The sequence below is a fragment of the Dermacentor andersoni genome, chromosome 7 (genome assembly GCF_023375885.2).
Source record: "Dermacentor andersoni chromosome 7, qqDerAnde1_hic_scaffold, whole genome shotgun sequence".
Taxonomy (NCBI): Eukaryota; Metazoa; Arthropoda; class Arachnida; order Ixodida; family Ixodidae; genus Dermacentor; species Dermacentor andersoni.
In genome coordinates this window covers 60,301,067-60,317,990 of record NC_092820.1, presented here as the reverse complement: position 1 = coordinate 60,317,990, position 16,924 = coordinate 60,301,067, and the positions used below count along the sequence as shown (strand labels likewise).

At 46.8% G+C, this 16,924-nt stretch overlaps 1 long non-coding RNA gene across 1 annotated transcript; it reads left to right on the top strand.

The window, feature by feature from the left end:
* The first annotated feature begins 8,169 nt into the window (after positions 1 to 8,169).
* On the top strand, positions 8,170 to 13,510 carry LOC140219265 (uncharacterized). Its single transcript, XR_011895410.1, has 2 exons — positions 8,170 to 10,848; positions 10,915 to 13,510. It is a non-coding gene; the product is annotated as an uncharacterized lncRNA (long non-coding RNA).
* Positions 13,511 to 16,924: the final 3,414 nt, after the last annotated feature.

The following is a 16,924-nucleotide window of genomic DNA, read 5'->3' as shown; positions in this document are numbered from 1 at the left end:
TGGAGCAGGCTAGGTCACTCAGGTAGCCACACTTTACAGGCTCTACAGTGGTCATTTGCATCCTTTGAAGAACCCTGTGCATGCGAATAAAGTACTTGTTTGCTCGTAATGATTAGTTTCTGTTTTTCAAATACAATACTTAATAGGGTACTATATGATAACAGAAACTTTCTAACTTCAAAAATACTGGGATGTAAACATCAGCTTGTATTAATTATGATAATGGCTATTCATTTTTATAAAATTATTCGATTCAATTTGCTTCTGGCATTATTCTATTCGGTTCCGAAAATTCCTATTTGCTCACCTCTAATATTGCATCTTTTTTGTACTGTCTTTCACATGTGCATTGCAAACAAGGCTCACATAAATTTGCACTCAGAGCATCCAAGCAGTACACCTGTCTCACTTTGGCCGAAGTTCCGCTGCCGCTGGAAGTCAGCTATCGCCACGTTTTGTCGCCTTTATTCCTTACGCTACGAGGAAATACGGTTCCACCTATTAAAGATAAGGCATCAAGTTCTCAAAAACATGCCACAGGGCGCCATAAGAAGCGTGTATATGTGGGGTGATTCCGAATTTCTGATCGGTGGGTCCCGCAGCTATCGCGGCTGCCCGCACACCGTCCGCCATCCCAAGCAGACGGAGCTGCACATGTTGCGCGCTGATTGGCTCGTGTCCGCGGGCAAACATTCGCGCATAGTTCCGTCTAAAATATCTGTATATGCTTAAAAAAAACGAGGCAGCGCACCAAGACAGTTTAAACTCAATAAGTTGTGTTTAAATACCTGCCTTTCTTCGAGCTAAGACTACCCTGAGTAACAAAATTAAATCTCGAAGGCCGTGCTTTTGCACGAAGCAACTATAGGTCTCGGAGGCTAAATTCACTTGTTAACCGCAGTGCGGCGCTGCCGCAGTGTGACGTTTATGCCTGGTAAAATTACTGGATGATATATTGAGCGGGGCCATGTTCTGTTGGTGTGAGCGTTGAGGGTGCTCGTTGCAGTTACACGGCAATTGAATCATATTATGGAAGTGCCTAAACAAACTGTGATCCGTATCGTGTGCATTAACCATCAGGAAACCTCTGGACTCGTGTAACGCTATTAGTTCGCCTTATGTTTCCTGTGATACGCCAGTGTCTTACGTGTACTACAGCACGCGTCCGAGCTGCCTTTTTTTCTCGCCTGTCCGCGTTCGCTCGTGAAATACCTGGTACTGTGGCTTCGAATTATGGTGCATGGAAGAATTTATTGAAAGTTGTGCTTTCGTGCGCTGGTGTTCATCGGCAATTCGACAGTGTTCGCGCCGGAAAGAGCGTCGTCGCGTGGTGCCTGCGAGACGAAGGAGCGTTTGCTGGCCACATATTGAAGGGAAGCAGGTCTGACGCTTGCGCGCGTTCTCGCAGCTTATGGTTCATGTAGTAAGCTTTGTGCAACGAAAGCAGAACACTTTCGGAGCTTATGTTGCCCATGTTGCTGTGCACATTTAGCAAACCGTTTCACGATGTGAGTTTCCGTGAAATGTATTATTTCTTACCGCTTACTTGCTTTCTGTAGTGGTTTGCTACCACCGCTGATTGTTGGGATTTAATGGGCAAATATTTACGTAAACGCCGAAAGTTACTGTTTCCTCGGCAGTTTCCCGGCAAGAAATTCTTTCGTGGATATGTATTTCCGCAAGTTACGTGTGTAATGCATGTCGATGTGTCGTGGGCATCGCGAGTTAGCGGGCTACTGCGGTGTTTCACACGTGAGCAGATATTGTCACGTGGTGGTGACGTTGAATAACACAGTAGCAATACTGTGAACGACAAAACAAACATTTATTGGGCGAACCTGTGCCCACAAAACAGGCTACACTTATAGCACAACGATAGCGGCGAACACGCTCGGCGATCGTCGAAAATCTGATCAGCGGGTCAAGCGCGTCGGCTTTTATAGAGCAGTCGTCGAATGTTCCAGACTAATCGTTCGGACCCGCGTGCCTTCCACAAAGTTCTACACCATTCGCGTCACATGATGAAATCAGATAACACAACGTTCGGCGACAACAGATAGCCGGGTAGAAGTATCGATAACTTTCCAGAAACTTCGGATACATGCAGGCGCGTCCCGCGCTGTGCAATTACATTTGTTAGGTGGCGAAACGTGGTCGCCCGATAAAGATAAGTACACGTGTCAATATTAGCTTGCGTGAAGAATATTTTATTGATACAGTTCAGTTTGAAGTCCAGCTTCGCGAGAACCTGTCTGCATTGTTTCTGTTCTTCGACGTGCTCGCGTATTTGTCTTCTATGTTGCACGGCAAATATAGACCGATATTACAACAGCGAAATTTCTTTTTAATGTCAATCAGACGCTTGTTTTCACTAATATTTTCATCTGAAGAACAGGATGTCAGCTCCTGCGATTGTTGTCAAAGTATGTGGGTTGTAGCACTGCGTAAATCAGAGCTGCGATTTTGTTGCGATGCTTTCCGCTCGATGTTTGCCTCTCTTATAACCCACTATCCACGGCTGGCTGTTCTAGTCAATAACGATGGCGGAATGTCAGTCAGGCCACTGAGGAAAAGGAGTAACATCGGAAAGGGCAACGCTACAATATCGCGGCCTAGGTTTTAGACTGTTCATAATCGATTCTTTTGATTCACTACATATTAGGTTTTGGTGATAATTTCCCAGATAGTCTGATGTTTGCTGCTGGTTTTATTCTCGCCTGAATTTTACAATATAACAGTGTAACCACATGAGATATAACTATGAGACATCTGTACAAACAGGCACAGATTGATGTGCGAGTCGCTTTCTTTCAATTGCACATGACACTGTAAATCACACGTTTAAAGCTTCACATCGCCATAAATTAAACCTTTCTTACTGTTGAAGGTTATGCGGATTCTGGAGTCAAGACTACAACCTGTAGGAACCTCCTGCACTGCTACATACTGGATCGCACAATGATGCACTTGACCTGCATGCTTTTACAAGCTGAGTAAAAAACTGTCGCTGCACTGTGAGTTGTAGGATATGCTTGTGTAATATGCAGACATTTTACTGTATGTGCCATTTCCAGGATTTCTAGTAGCAGATCACTTGCACAATACATTTTATTTATCTGGGGAGCCCTCAGTTAAAGCAATGTAAATAAATTACGTTATTTTGAAATAAATATAAACAGGGCTGGAGTGACTATGCAATATATACTCTATACAAACTGTATATTATTCGAGCCAGGTTGCTTTCTTAGGAACATCATTGAGGAGCATGAGGGTATCTATGAGCCACCCGGGAGAAACAGAAGGCTTTGGTTACCTGAATTATTGTGTAGTCACTTCTCGCACTAATACCTGCACACCTAAATTCTTCCCTTTTCTCGGTCACAATTATGTATTGTATACCATAGTTCATCTAAAAAATACCAGCATGAAGACAATAAAATCTGCTGATTTATTAGACAGCTGCCAAATTCCTAGTCACAGTATTAGTGCACAATTTTTCAAGCAAACAACAAGCCATTAACCTTTTAATGTGGCAAGTTCACTATGTGTTCCAAGAGCTCGTGGGCTTCAGGGTGGAAACAGGTCTCCTTTATATGTCACAGAAATTTCAGTTGGTGATATGTGGTATAGAATGCTGCTGAATCAAAAAAGTCAGCATAGTAGAGTAGTTGCAAGCCCACCTTGGCAGCTCAGCTGAAAGCAGATAATTCTGTGTTACACTGCATTTTTTTCTCCGTTTCGCTGCACTTGTTCAGTTGATAAGACAAAGCTTGTTCTATGCCGTCATTTCTCTCAAATGTGGAGAATTTTTTTTCCCTCCTCTTCTTTATTACTCATCAACTACCGAATACACAAGGTTCCCGTGACACGCAAACAATGCGGAGTACTGCCTAGAACTTATGCATTTGTGGTTTGTGGTACCATACGCTCACCACCTCAGATTTTCGATATGTTACAAGGAAGCTTGCTTCACGCTCGAGCCACACTGCACTTGGTGCAATTTTTAAACAGCCACTTTTTGATATAGTGTAATTATTTGTTGCACTCTCACTGAATTGAGGTTTTCTACTGTGAATAATGTGCTCTCGGTGGTTGTACAAAAAGGTCTTAACCACCTAAAGACATGGTTTATGCAGAAAGCCTCCTAAGTAATGCTGTCACCCAAAAGTTGTATAACAGTGCAGTATGTCTTAAGATCCACACATAACTAAATTTCTGGCCTTCAAGCTCTAGCTTTTTGAACACAATTGTGTGTGCAACAAACATCTTGCTTTTTAACCACTGTTCTTGTGGTGACAGTAAGCGTTCCAATCTGTCTTACTATGTCTGGTTAATTCCAATGCATTCTTGACTGTTGCTGCAATAGTGGCGGCTTCAAGACCAACTAGATGTCCCAGACTCAGCTGAAAGCATAGGCAGGTTGCGCACGTAGTTCCCGCGCCTACTAGGGCGCCCCTCGCGGCGGCGAGCGTGGAACCGGCAGGATACGACCGGCTCGCTTGCGTTCGGAGAGCCTGTATGTGCACTGTTTCGCGCGTAGCTGTTGCCTTTTCTGAGCAATGCCGAAGTGCAGCCCGAGCTGTTGAGTAGTGGGCTGCAACAGCACGTACACCAACTCACGAGGAACAAAGTTTTACAGGTTTCCAAGCCGACCACATGAACCAGAACGGCGTCAACACTGGATAGCGCTCGTCCGACGGCATAAGCTGTTTTATGTTCCGGCGTTATGCCAAGTGCGTTATAACGCTGAATTCTTTGCTTTTACAGCAATGATGGCAGCAACGGGACACCTGCAGTCAGTGGCATAGCTAGGTCGTCTGGCACCCGGGGTCCATAGGTCTTCTGTCCCCCCCCCCTCCCACGGGTTTATTCGAGGAAGGCGAGGATATCAACAATTTCCGCGTGTCTCCAGACGTATATGACACCCCCCCCCCCCCCCCCCCCCGCTGGCCCCTTGCACCCGGAGCCCACGCCCCCCGCCCCCTGCTACGTCACTGCCTGCAGTGCGTACCGGGATATGCAGCAAACAAAGTAGTTTGTTCCCACACTATACCGCAGTAAAGCTGTGGAACTCTTTCCCAATCCTCTCCCATTCAAACAGCGCTAGGGCTTGCTGAGAGATTTAAGGAGGGGTTGCAGCCGGCTGAGCTGGCATACACCCTTCTGCGCCCAGCATATCAACGAAGGGGCAGATGAGATCACCAAAATTTTTGACAACGTGGTTTATTGGAACCTCCTTTGCACGCACTGAAAAATCGCAACATAAAAGTATCGCACTTCCAGTAACTTGGGCGAAAATATTTTCCCAGCGTAGTCTAACAACTGGTAAGTTCATCCCCTTTTTTGTGTTTGGGGAGAGCAACGTTAGAATACCTCTGGTAGGTCTTACGAGTCGTTCGTACGCCCCACGTTCTTGGATGAGATGTTTTGGATTCGTATTTGCCGTCCTGTATGTACAGGGAAACTACCGCGGCGTCCTTGCACTTCCCTGCGATACCAGCACGGCAATCGCAGCTCCCCGCTAGGATTTGTCTGCTGTCGCCGATCTTCAAGAATCAATGTCGCCTATAATTTCGCACGTCAACACCATAGATAACGAAGTAACTTAAGCTGAGCTTCACGCATCTCGCTGGTGCATTATTTTTCGTTTGCGGAATAAACCTAGCAGTCACTTCCGATCAGTGCGATTTCAGCACTTCGCTCACGCCGTAGACGTGCCCCACTTCAAATAGACGACTTACTTCCTCTAAATTCTTTTCCCTAAAAAAGCTATGAAGATCTTGTAATTCCCGAAACCCGGTTAAAATTAATATCGGCACGCTGTTTCGCGCCATCGCTGCCGTTTGACAGGACGCCAAACACGCAGCGCGGGCTGCTGACGCCGTGAGTAATCCTACCACATTCGCGCAACTATTCGTCAGATGGCGCTAGGGGTCGGAAAGACAGGGCGCCGCCTAGCACTTGCAACGTGCCCATAGATGGACACAGTGGTTGTTCCTTTTGATGATGGTTGTACGTGTGACTTTGGATTTTCGTGTGAGTCTGGGTTTCAACTTGTGCTGGTTTTGATTGTGGTGGGTTAGACATGAAATGAGAGCTCATGGCATGTTCAGCACTGCACAATGCGATCCTTTGACTGGCATCGTGTATAATAGTTTCTTGGACTGCTGTCTGATTTGTTGAGCTTTTGGCCGGATTCTTATGGATACAAACCTGTATACTGGGCTAGACAATTATGCCATTGTGCTTATTAGCAACACAAGATATACACAATAATATTGTCAGGCACGCTAAGGCATGTGGACTGGCCCTACGTAGCACACCAATGAAGGTATGGCATGGTAACACTTTTCGCTTGCACTGCTGTGGTGTTATGAGATTAAGGTAAAAAACAATGACATCTAAGCTTCCAGTGCCTGCACTTGCAATGCAGATACTAGAGTACGCTAATCGCTGGCAGTGGAAGTTTGCAAAGCATTGATTACATACTAAGCTAGCCCACCTCCCTTACGTGCCAGCATCACGCCCGCCTGTTACAGACCACCCCTGAATCTAATAGCAGCATGCAGTTGCAGGATATCAACGCAACTGAAAAGTTTTCAGGGATGCAGCATTGATGGAAGGTGATTGCTTAATACAAACGTCGATCATTTCCCATATTTTCCTCTATGACGAGCACGAGATGAAGTATAATGCAGTTCGTCTTAGATTAAAAACCAATTAACTCGTCATTTTTCTGTTTAGACAGCATAAGATTGCAATGTCTTCACATGAAGTTTATTGACCGTGTGTCCAATTTTGATAAAGCCTAAACAATTCGCCACGCGAATAACACCTTTTCATGCTTGTGAAGCAGATGCTACTACCATTGAGGTTAATGTAGGTACACATACACAGCATGTTTGCCTCCCACCTTCTGTGGCATGCTGAAGGTAGTAAAGTGTTGTGCTAAAGGTTGTGTAATGCACACCTTTAGCACAGATGGTTACGTGCGAGGTGACGCAGTGCCAGCAGAATATTAAACATACTGAGGAGAACCTTATTTTTATGCAACGTACAAGGTGCTGCAGGAAAAACGCTAGTGAGCCGTCCGGAAGAATTAAAAAAATGCAGCATTAGGGGATTCTTTGATACGAGCAATAAGACAGACGCCTCAACTCGCAAACAACACTGTTCTGTGTCGGAACAAAGCTATTGCCGCCAATGTTATGCAGCCACTGCTTCTGCGCAAGCCCTCACGCTTTCCTTGTGGTATCATAAAAACTACATAACCATCTTCAGGCTTCTTGCTCCAGTTATATGCGCAACAGCACGGCACAGCGCTTGCACAGAGAGCAGGAAAAACAACTTACAACGTTCGCTACACCGAGAATGGCGCGGACGAAAAAGAAAAGCGAAACGCAAGATCCGCGCGTTTCCAAGGGTAACGACAGGGAGACCAATCGTCGTGCAGAAAAATGGCCGCAGGACCGCTTTCCGCGGGGTGGAGGGCGACGCGCAAGAGGGGAGGAGGAGGCGTGGAGGTCGCGATGCGGCGGCAGAGTTCAAAGAGTGGCGGTACTTGATCGGTTGATCGGTCTCGTTGGGTCTCACGGCGGTGCCTGTCTTTTTGTAAGTGCTCTGGCGAAGTCATCGCAGGCTTGGCCCCGTGCGGGTGTTTCTTCGTTGCCTTCAACTGGGTTGTGTAGTGATCGCTATCCCTATAAGTACCAGCGAGATCTATCGACGCAGCAAGCGTGGCATGTGCTCCCGATGCAATTTTAACGCGACAGCGTTAATGAGCTCGTGTCGCAGAAAAGTCGGTGTCGGCGTCAGCGGCGTGGGCCGTGAGCGATAAATCCCAGAAGGCACTTCATAAATAAAAAGCATCTTGCAAGATGGGCTGGTAGGAATCAAACCAGGGTCTCCGGAGTGTAAGACGGAGACGCTACCACTCAGCCACGAGTTCGTTCCTTCAAAACGGGACAAAATCGCCTCTAGTGAATGCGGTATTGCCTTAGAAACGTGCCGTAGAAAGTTATACTGCGGTGTATATCGGTAATTATGACCATGTAGCTTACACAAGTCGCAGTTTCACGAGTAGCGAAGTACGTTTCCGCTACATTTCTTCTGCGCTCTGCGCAGACGTAGAGCCATCTTGCGGCAAACACAAAAGACCCCCTCCTGGAAATGTACGGCGCTGCCCCGACACGTGGCGCGCCACTCGCCCCATGATCGCGTCCGCCTTCATGGCGCGTGGGGGCCCGGCTATCTGTGCCGCTCGCGACGTTTGGCTGGCGTAGCGCGTTTGAGTAGGCGGTGCGAACGGGGTGCGATAACGCTATCGCGTTCCACTCGTGAAGGCGAAGCTTAAGCATCCTCCAATTTTTTTTTTTTCATAGTCGCGACTACCTGCGGCGTCCTTGCGCACGAGCTGCGCGTCTTGCGGATCGTGCGACGCAGCTTGACTTGTCCGCTTCAAGATCAAGCAAGAACAGCTTCTCAACGTAATGTACAACGACTTATCACCGTTGATTATCGCAAGTGCGTATATATCGTGTCGGGCTGTGACGGGTCCTGAATGAGAGAAAATATGCTTCGTTGTTTCGTGACTGCTTGCCGAAGTGGCTACGATTCGACGAAATCCGCGGCTGAAAAAAAGATTTTTAAGCCATCCGCTGACGAGGTCCGCCTTAAAGAGTGGCGACGGGGTATACCCAGATTGGATAAGAAGCTGCCCAGCTCTTGCGCTGTTTGCGACCTTCACTTTCACGATGAAGATATTGTGAAAGACTTCGTTCACAAAGTGCATGGTGACGTAGCTGTCATACCCCGTGACAGGTGGGCTCTTAGGGGAGAGGCTGTGGAGCGAATTTTTCCCAATTGCACTAGATACTTGTAGAAGCCAGCGCCAAAACGCAAGGCTCCAGCCGTAGGTGCACCGCCTCGGCTTAAGCGTCAGAAAGCAAAACATAACGACCAAGAAGCTGCGACTTCGAACTGCTGCGTCTCTAGCGAAAGCATTGGCGACATTGACAGCAATGTTGCGCTGGAGAACAGCATACAGCTTTTCAATTAGTTGTGTGGCATGGCAGCAGAATGCCAACGGTTGCAGGGTTAGTCACTTGACGTTGCTGGCACTGCAATCGTAGTGTCAAGCTGGCAATGACAGATGACCTTCTAGAAATTGGGAGTGCTGCGGTTGGGTCGAAACACACGACCGCCTCTGTCAATGCCAAGGGGCAGCGTGTGCCATCAGCTGTGTATGCTACTGATGCGGGCATTGAATTGAAATCATGTGACCACCTAAAGTTTCTACTTTAAGGAATTGAAAGGCTGAACTTTTGTGAAGGTTGCCCTGCTGATAATTACCCATATGTCTTATCATGCTGAACCATATGGCATCGCAAATCATGCACAATTCTGCCTGACTGTAACATGCGATGAATTCAGGAGTCTGCGCAAGCTGTTTCCACCGCGTCGCAAGACAAGCAACAGGTTGAAATATAGGAGCACCAAAGTGAAGTCCCTGCATCGAAATGCATTAAGAATAACTATGCGGAGAGAAAAGATGAAAGGAGTGAACACCATGAAAAGACAGCTTGAGAATGTTACAGAGGAGAGGGTGGAACGTGCACTTGACATTCTTACAGATAAACAGCAGCTCACTTTCAAGACTGCTTTTCAAGCAGCAAAGTCAAAATCGAAAAATGGGAGGCGGTACACAGAAGAATGGTTAATGACATGCCTTCCGCTGCAGATTTGAAACCCAAAAGCTTAAATCTGTCATCTGATATGCAGCTTCTGCCACTTCCTACAATAGCACGCCTTCGTCAGGTTATTAGTGGCATTCCCTGCAGGTACGGTTTCAATGAGGTATCGCTAAAAAGTATCTGGGAGCATTTTCTTGAGAAGAGACGCCTTAGAAGGTGCGGTGTTCTACTGCTCGATGAGATAAAGCTCAAGCAATCTGTTGCTTTCAGCAAGACCTCATGCAAGATGGATTGCTTTGCTGATTATGGCGATGTGACAAATGTCACCACTCACCAACTTGCCGGCCACGCACTGGTGGTGTTTGTCCCGCTTTTTGAGGGCTGGGTTCAACCCACAGCACCTTTTGCCACATGAGGTGTGGCACCTGGACGGATCCTTGCACAGCTCTTGTTAAGTGCTGTGCCGCAGCTTCACAAGCATAATGTTTCAGTGCTTGCCGTTGTAAGTGATGGAGGTAGTAATAACCGCTCAATGTGAACGAACCTGCGAATATCGGGAGACACGGTGTCGCCATGCAGCAGCACTGAGCACTTCTGGGAGCCTTTGCAGAAGATCTTTATCCGTTACGTACCGCACATAATCAAGTGCATCAAATATCGTTTGAAAAAGCACATCTACGGAATGGTAAGACGAAATATGTGCATTTAGTTGCAAAGGAGTTCAGAAAACTGTTTCGTCCTGTCAGGCTGGAGATCATCAGATCAACTTTGCAAATTATGTTGCGCTGTATGAGTCCAAAAAAAAAGCAAACATACAAGAGTCAGGTCAAAACTGACAAGAGCACATGCTGCACGACCCAATCTCCACAAGATGAGCGTCCGACTTGGTACACAGGTGCCCACAGGTACATAGTACCCTTAAAGACGGCGCTTATCATTTTCGGTTATTTTTAACTAATTTATCAATACACTTCTTTTGAAGCTATTTAGCCGTGGAACACCTATTGGCATCCGCATACACAGAGACGCCGTTGCTGAAGGCATGAGGGGTTTTGAGCGAACAGAAGCATTCACCAAATTGCTTTATGACCTGGTTGATGCTTTGCACATAAAGCTACCTGAAGAAGGCATCAAAAGCCACTCAAAAGAAATCCAGGTACGCCAAAGTGCCATTTCATGCATGTTGATGCTTATTTACTGACATTTTACCTCATTCTTTCAGGTCATAAAAGACTTCATGGAAATATTGAATGTCACAGATCACAGAAAAGAACGCCGTGAAGAAAGCTCTCAAGTTCTTTGCATCTCAACTAACCACGGAGTCTTTGCATTTTACCTTGTCAACGCTTTACATCCGAGTTCTTACTGGATCAGGGTGCACACTATGTTTTGACGGCAAAGCCGAACCAGGACACCATGGAGGTGAAAATGTAATCCATACTGATTTATGAGTTTTGAAGTGATGAAGTTGCTCGTAGCCTAACAAACTATGTATGTTTTCCAGCGCCACTTCGGACTTGTCCGTTCATTCGGAAGAGATCAATCTCACCCTACTGTGGTCAATTTCACTCAAATATTCCACCTTCTGAGTTTGTACACTCAGATAAAGACTGCTTTGCATGCAAGGTGTGCAAGGTGCGTGTAAGGTTTGTGCAAGGTGTACATACAGGACACAGTGAGGAGGACGAGAGAGTTTTACCGCACCAAACATGCTTCCTTGCGTGAACGCATAGAAGAAAAGCTACTAGAGATGACGTCAGAAACAGACAGGGACACTGGAGAGCAGGACGCGATGATTCCTACTTCAAAGTGGAAGTGGACGATGCTATTGTCTATACTTCAGTGGATATGTTGTGCACAAATTTGAAAAGCACACATCATGCCTTCTGTGCTTAGAAGGTCTAAGCAGTCCAGTGCCCGTTGTTAGCTGTGATGCATATCTAACAACCCACAGAAGTTTCAAGGAAGGCTGCTTGAAACATCCTATAGGTAAGATGTTGAGTGTGATAAAACTTGTATATGATGGTTTCTGTCACATTAGATGAGGCTGGTGCCTGGGAAAACATTTCTGGAAGGTGCTAGAACAGCTCGAAAAGTGCGATCTTGCTCGCTTGGGCTGTGGAGATCACATGCCAGCATTCACATGCCAGATATTGAACTTTACTTTGTCATTGTGACAATAATGGAATTTTTCTCCCGAGATTTTAGTTAAGTTAGTTAATTCGGGTTTAATGGCGCAAAAGGGACTAAGACCATGCTGCGCCAGCCACAAGATATTAAGCAATCAAATGTTAAAGTAGCGAAAGCTGTGTTACTAGAAGCGTTGCTGGTGACTGCATGACTTCCACTCGCAAAGGAGGGGTTTTATTCTGTGTAACTTGTTATTTATGCAAGTCCCATTCTAGTTGCCCCTTTGATGCCAGGGCCTTATGAATCAATCGCTCGGATACTGTCTTTGTATGGAAGTCTTTGCGTTATGCCTTCGTGCGCTGCCATGAACGCGCATCTATCTGCTGCTTCATTCCCTGGTATTCCAACATGGCTTGGGACCCAGCAGAATCCAATGGTTCTTCCGTATTTATTCTAGGCCAACATGTTTAGGATGTCACCAAGCGGGGGTTCAAACGCGGAGTCAAGGGTTAGAGCTCTGAGTGCGCTTAACGAATCGGTATATATGACACCATTCATCTGCTTTTCGGTGGTAATTTGTTTTACTGCCGTCCATACCGCGTAAATTCGGTGGTAAAGAAAGACAAAAAGAAGAAAAATTATTTATCCGAATGCTATTTTCCCAATTTTTCGTTATTATTCCGACGCCTACGTATTCTTGTGTTTTAGAGCCGTCAGTGTGAAATTTCTTGTAATTTTTATATTTTCTGCAATAGCACCGAAGTCTTGTATTATGTGTTCTTGTGGAATGTCTTTTTTCTTTAGGTGTGTTATTGTCCAGTCACATAGTTGTGAAAAGTTGTACCATGAGGGCTATCTTGGTGGCCGTTCAGCAACCTCGTGAGGAAATTCATAAGTCTGACAGTATTCTTCGTGTCGTAAGATAAGTGGCCGAATCATGTTCGGTTTGTTTGCGTAGTGTACCCGTGATTTGCATTGTGTTACGACGCTGTAACATATATCTTCTGGTGGAGGACCGAATTCTCATTACGTAGGAAAGTGTAAGTAGTGCTCTGCGGTGGTGTAAGGAGGGCTCATTGCAGTCGACGTATAAACTTTGGACAGGTGATGCTCTGTAGGCACCGCTCGCCAGTCGTAGGCCGAGATCGTGAACTTGATCAAGCCGATTAATGTAGGACTGCCTAGCTGCACCATAAACTACACTACCGTAGTCGAGGAGGCTACGTACAAAGGACCGGTATGTACGTAATATACATGTTCGGTCAGATCCCCAGTGCTTGTGCGATAAAACCTTGAGGATATTGTGTCAAAAGTTAGGCCTAAAAAGTTGTCTTCTTTGACCGGCAGCGTTGTACCATACAATGTGAGCACTGGAGTGCAGTGTAACCCTCGCTTCTTGGAAAAAAATAACTGGAACAGTTTTGTCTGTTAAAAAACGAAAACCATTTTTGCCAGCCCATTGTGTGAGATTATTTATCGTTGTGTAGTTGTCTTTCGCAGGTGGGTAGATTTGAAGCGCGGCAAGCCACTTGCAAATCGTCGTCATATATTGAGTGCATAACAGAGGTGTCGTGCTTGACCAAAGTGTTTGCCAAGAAGAACTACAGATGGCGACACCGCCCCGTCTCATTGGCTAGCGGCGTAGTTCGCAGAGCGCGCGAACGTGAATAAAGCAGTTGGTCATCGGAGTCTGCGTCGGCTGTTTTCTTGCTCTCGTCCTCCTGCTACATGCGGGAACGCGAACGTCACAATGGCGAGGAGGAAGACGCGTTGAGCTGCTCACATTGCTCCGTTTCTAGTGCCGCTGCTGCCCTGAGCTGCGTTTCTGTACTTCGGAAATGCAGGCGTCGGCAAGCTGGAGCCGTTCGACGCGCAGACGAGCTGGGAAGAATACCGAGAGCGGGCTGTAGAGTAGTTCAGTATAATCAGAAGAATAAGAATGCGCTGGGGTGCGTTTGACAGGCATTCTCAGATTATGAACAGCAGGTTGCCATTATCCCTCAAGAGAAAAGTGTATAACAGCTGTGTCTTACCAGTACTCACGTACGGGGCAGAAACCTGGAGGCTTAAGAAAAGGGTTCTACTTAAATTGAGGACGACGCAACGAGCTATGGAAAGAATGATGGATGTAACGTTAAGGGATAAGAAAAGAGCAGATTGGGTGAGGGAACAAACGCGAGTTAATGACATCTTAGTTGAAATCAAGAAAAAGAGCATGGGCAGGACATGTAATGAGAAGGGAAGGTAACCGATGGTCATTAAGGATTACGGACTGGATTCCAAGGGAAGGGAAGCGTAGCAGGGGACGGCAGAAAGTTAGGTGGGCAGATGAAACTAAGAAGTTTGCAAGGACAACATGGCCACAGTTAGTACATGACCGGGGTAGTTGGCGAAGTATGCGAGAGGCCTTTTCCCTGCAGTGGGCGTAAACAGGCTGATGATGATGATGACATCTCGCATGCTGGACCACGCGGTCACGGGTGTCAAGACGATAGGCCCAGTTTTCGGCAATATACCGGACTTTGAATACACCAAGCGGTCACGGAGCTAAGCCTAACGTTAGGCTTAACACGAGAACGGCGCTCGAGGGAGGCCAGGCCGCGTCGACGGTACCGACGCGGCTCGAGATGGACCCCCGCCGCTCGAACCCACCGAATTACAAGCCCCTCATGAGCGGACCCAGCCAGGATCCGCCCTAATCGCAAGAAGTGGACGACCGTCGCTACAGCAAATACTCCGATGCCGAGCCCACCGGAGCACGCAGCAGCATGCAGCACAACCAAACCGGTTCGTCAAATTCGAACGATACCTCCGAGCAATGGCACATTTACACCTCAATACGCCAGAAAAAGCAGCAAAGGAGTGGAATGCGGTACGCCGCCATTTTAAACTCGAACGAGACCCTTAGCGGCGAGAATAGCAAGATGGCGCTGGCCGCCTCGGCAGCTGGTGGCGCGAGCGGAGCAGCAGCTGGCGTGCCAGCTGCGCACAAAGGACTAAGACAGTCGAGACAAAGGCTACCGCCGCTTCCAAAGGGCGACGCAAAAATTATCAGACCAAAGAATGGCCTGCCGATCAAGGCGCTGAAGGCGATAGAAATCGCGCGAGCCATCACCGAGGCATGCAACAACTTAAAGGATGAAGACTATAGTCAGTCTAAGAACAGGATGGAACATTATCATAGCAAGTACTTCGAACGAAGAAGTAGCGAAGATGATGCTGGGAATAACCAACCCACGAGTCAGAGGTCAAGCCTACGAAGTCAACAGATACGTGGCGATGCCGGAAGACGTCAAGCGAGCCGTCATACACCGAATCCCCACTGGGAACGTCGACGGAAACGCTCAAGGCAAATATACGAGTCCGCACCCAGGGAGTTGTGGTGCTCACCGCAAGAATGCTAGGAAAATCGGAAGCGGCGGTCATCACCTTTGACGGCCCCATCATACCCAAGTACGTAATCTTCGCAGGCGCAGAATTCAGATGCTACCCATATCGACCGACGAGGCGGGTGTGCTACATTTGCCGCCAGCAAGGCCACCGCTCCGATGTCTGCCCGACGCCAAACGTCAAGGCGTGCAGGCAATGCAGAATGCAGAACCCACAGGAGAACCGCCAAGCCAAGTGCCTGATATGCGGAGGCGACCACGCCACCGGATCCAGGTACTGTAAGTTAGTTAGTTAATTCGGGTTTAATGGTATGGCGCAAAAGCAACTAATGCCATGCTGCGCCAGCCACAAGATATTAAGGATTCAAATGTTAAACAGTGGAAGCAGCGTTATTTTAGAGTCTGTGTAAAAAACCGGTTTCTTCTAGAAAGCTGAACAAGTCAGCGAAAGGTACTAGCGGTTCATCTCCGACTATTGAGGCGGGGTGTAAAGGTATGTGTAAGTTATAGAGATTCTGTAAAAGCTTGTGTCTCTGTGTTTCAATATTTGGACATGTCATAATAATGTGCATAACGGTGAGTGGTTCATGGCACTTCTCGCAAGTTGGCGGGTTTTCGTTTTGAAGTAGAAAATTGTGGGTCAGGTGCGTATGCCCGATTCAGAGTCTACATAGGATCACCTCATAGAAGCGTTGCTGGTGACAGCACGACTTCCATTCTCTAAGCACGGGTTTTATTGTGTGTGACTTGTTATTTGTGCATGTGTCCCACTCTAGTTGCCACTTTAATGTCAGGGCCTTATGAATAGCTCGAATACTGTCTTGGTATGGAAGTGTTGTTTGCGTTATACCTTTGTGTGCTGCCATGAACGCGCATCTATCTGCTGCTTCATTCCCTGGTATCCCGACATGGCTTGGGACCCAGCATAATCGTATTGTTCTTCCATATTCGTTATAAGCCAACATGTTTAGGATGTCACCAAGTAGGGGTTCGGACGCGGAGTTAAGGTTTAGAGCTCTGAGTGCGCTTAACGAATCGGTATATATGATAGCATTCGTCTGCTTGTCACTGGTAATTTTTTTTACTGCCGTCCATATTGCGAAAACTTCGGCGGTAAACACTGAAGAAAAATTATTTATCCGAATGCTATTTTGCCAATTTTTCGTAATTATTCCGACGCCTACGCATTCTTGTGTTTTGGAGCCGTCGGTGTAAAATTCCGTGTAATGTTTATATTTTTGTTGTATAGCTCGAAACTCTTGTATTATGTGTTCTTGTGGGATGTCTTTTTTGTTTAGATGTGTTAGTGTCCAGTCACATAGCTGTGAAAAGTTGTACCATGGTGGCAATCTTGGTGGCCTTTCAGCAACCTGCAGGGCCTCGTGAGGAACATCATAAGCCTGACAGTATTCTTCGTATCGTAAGATTAGTGGCCGAATCATGTTCGGTTTGCTTGTGTAGTGTATCCTTGATATGCACTGTGTAACGATGTTGTAGCATATATGTTGTGGTGATGATCGAACTCGTAGTACATAGGAAAGTGTAAGCAGTGCTCTGCGTTGCTGTAAGGACGGCTCATTGCAGTCAACATATAAACTTTGGACAGGCGATGTTCTGTAGGCACCGCTTGCCTGTCGTAGGCCGAGATTATGAACTGGATCGAGTCGCTTGATGTATGACTGCCTAGCTGCACCATAAACTACACTACCGTAG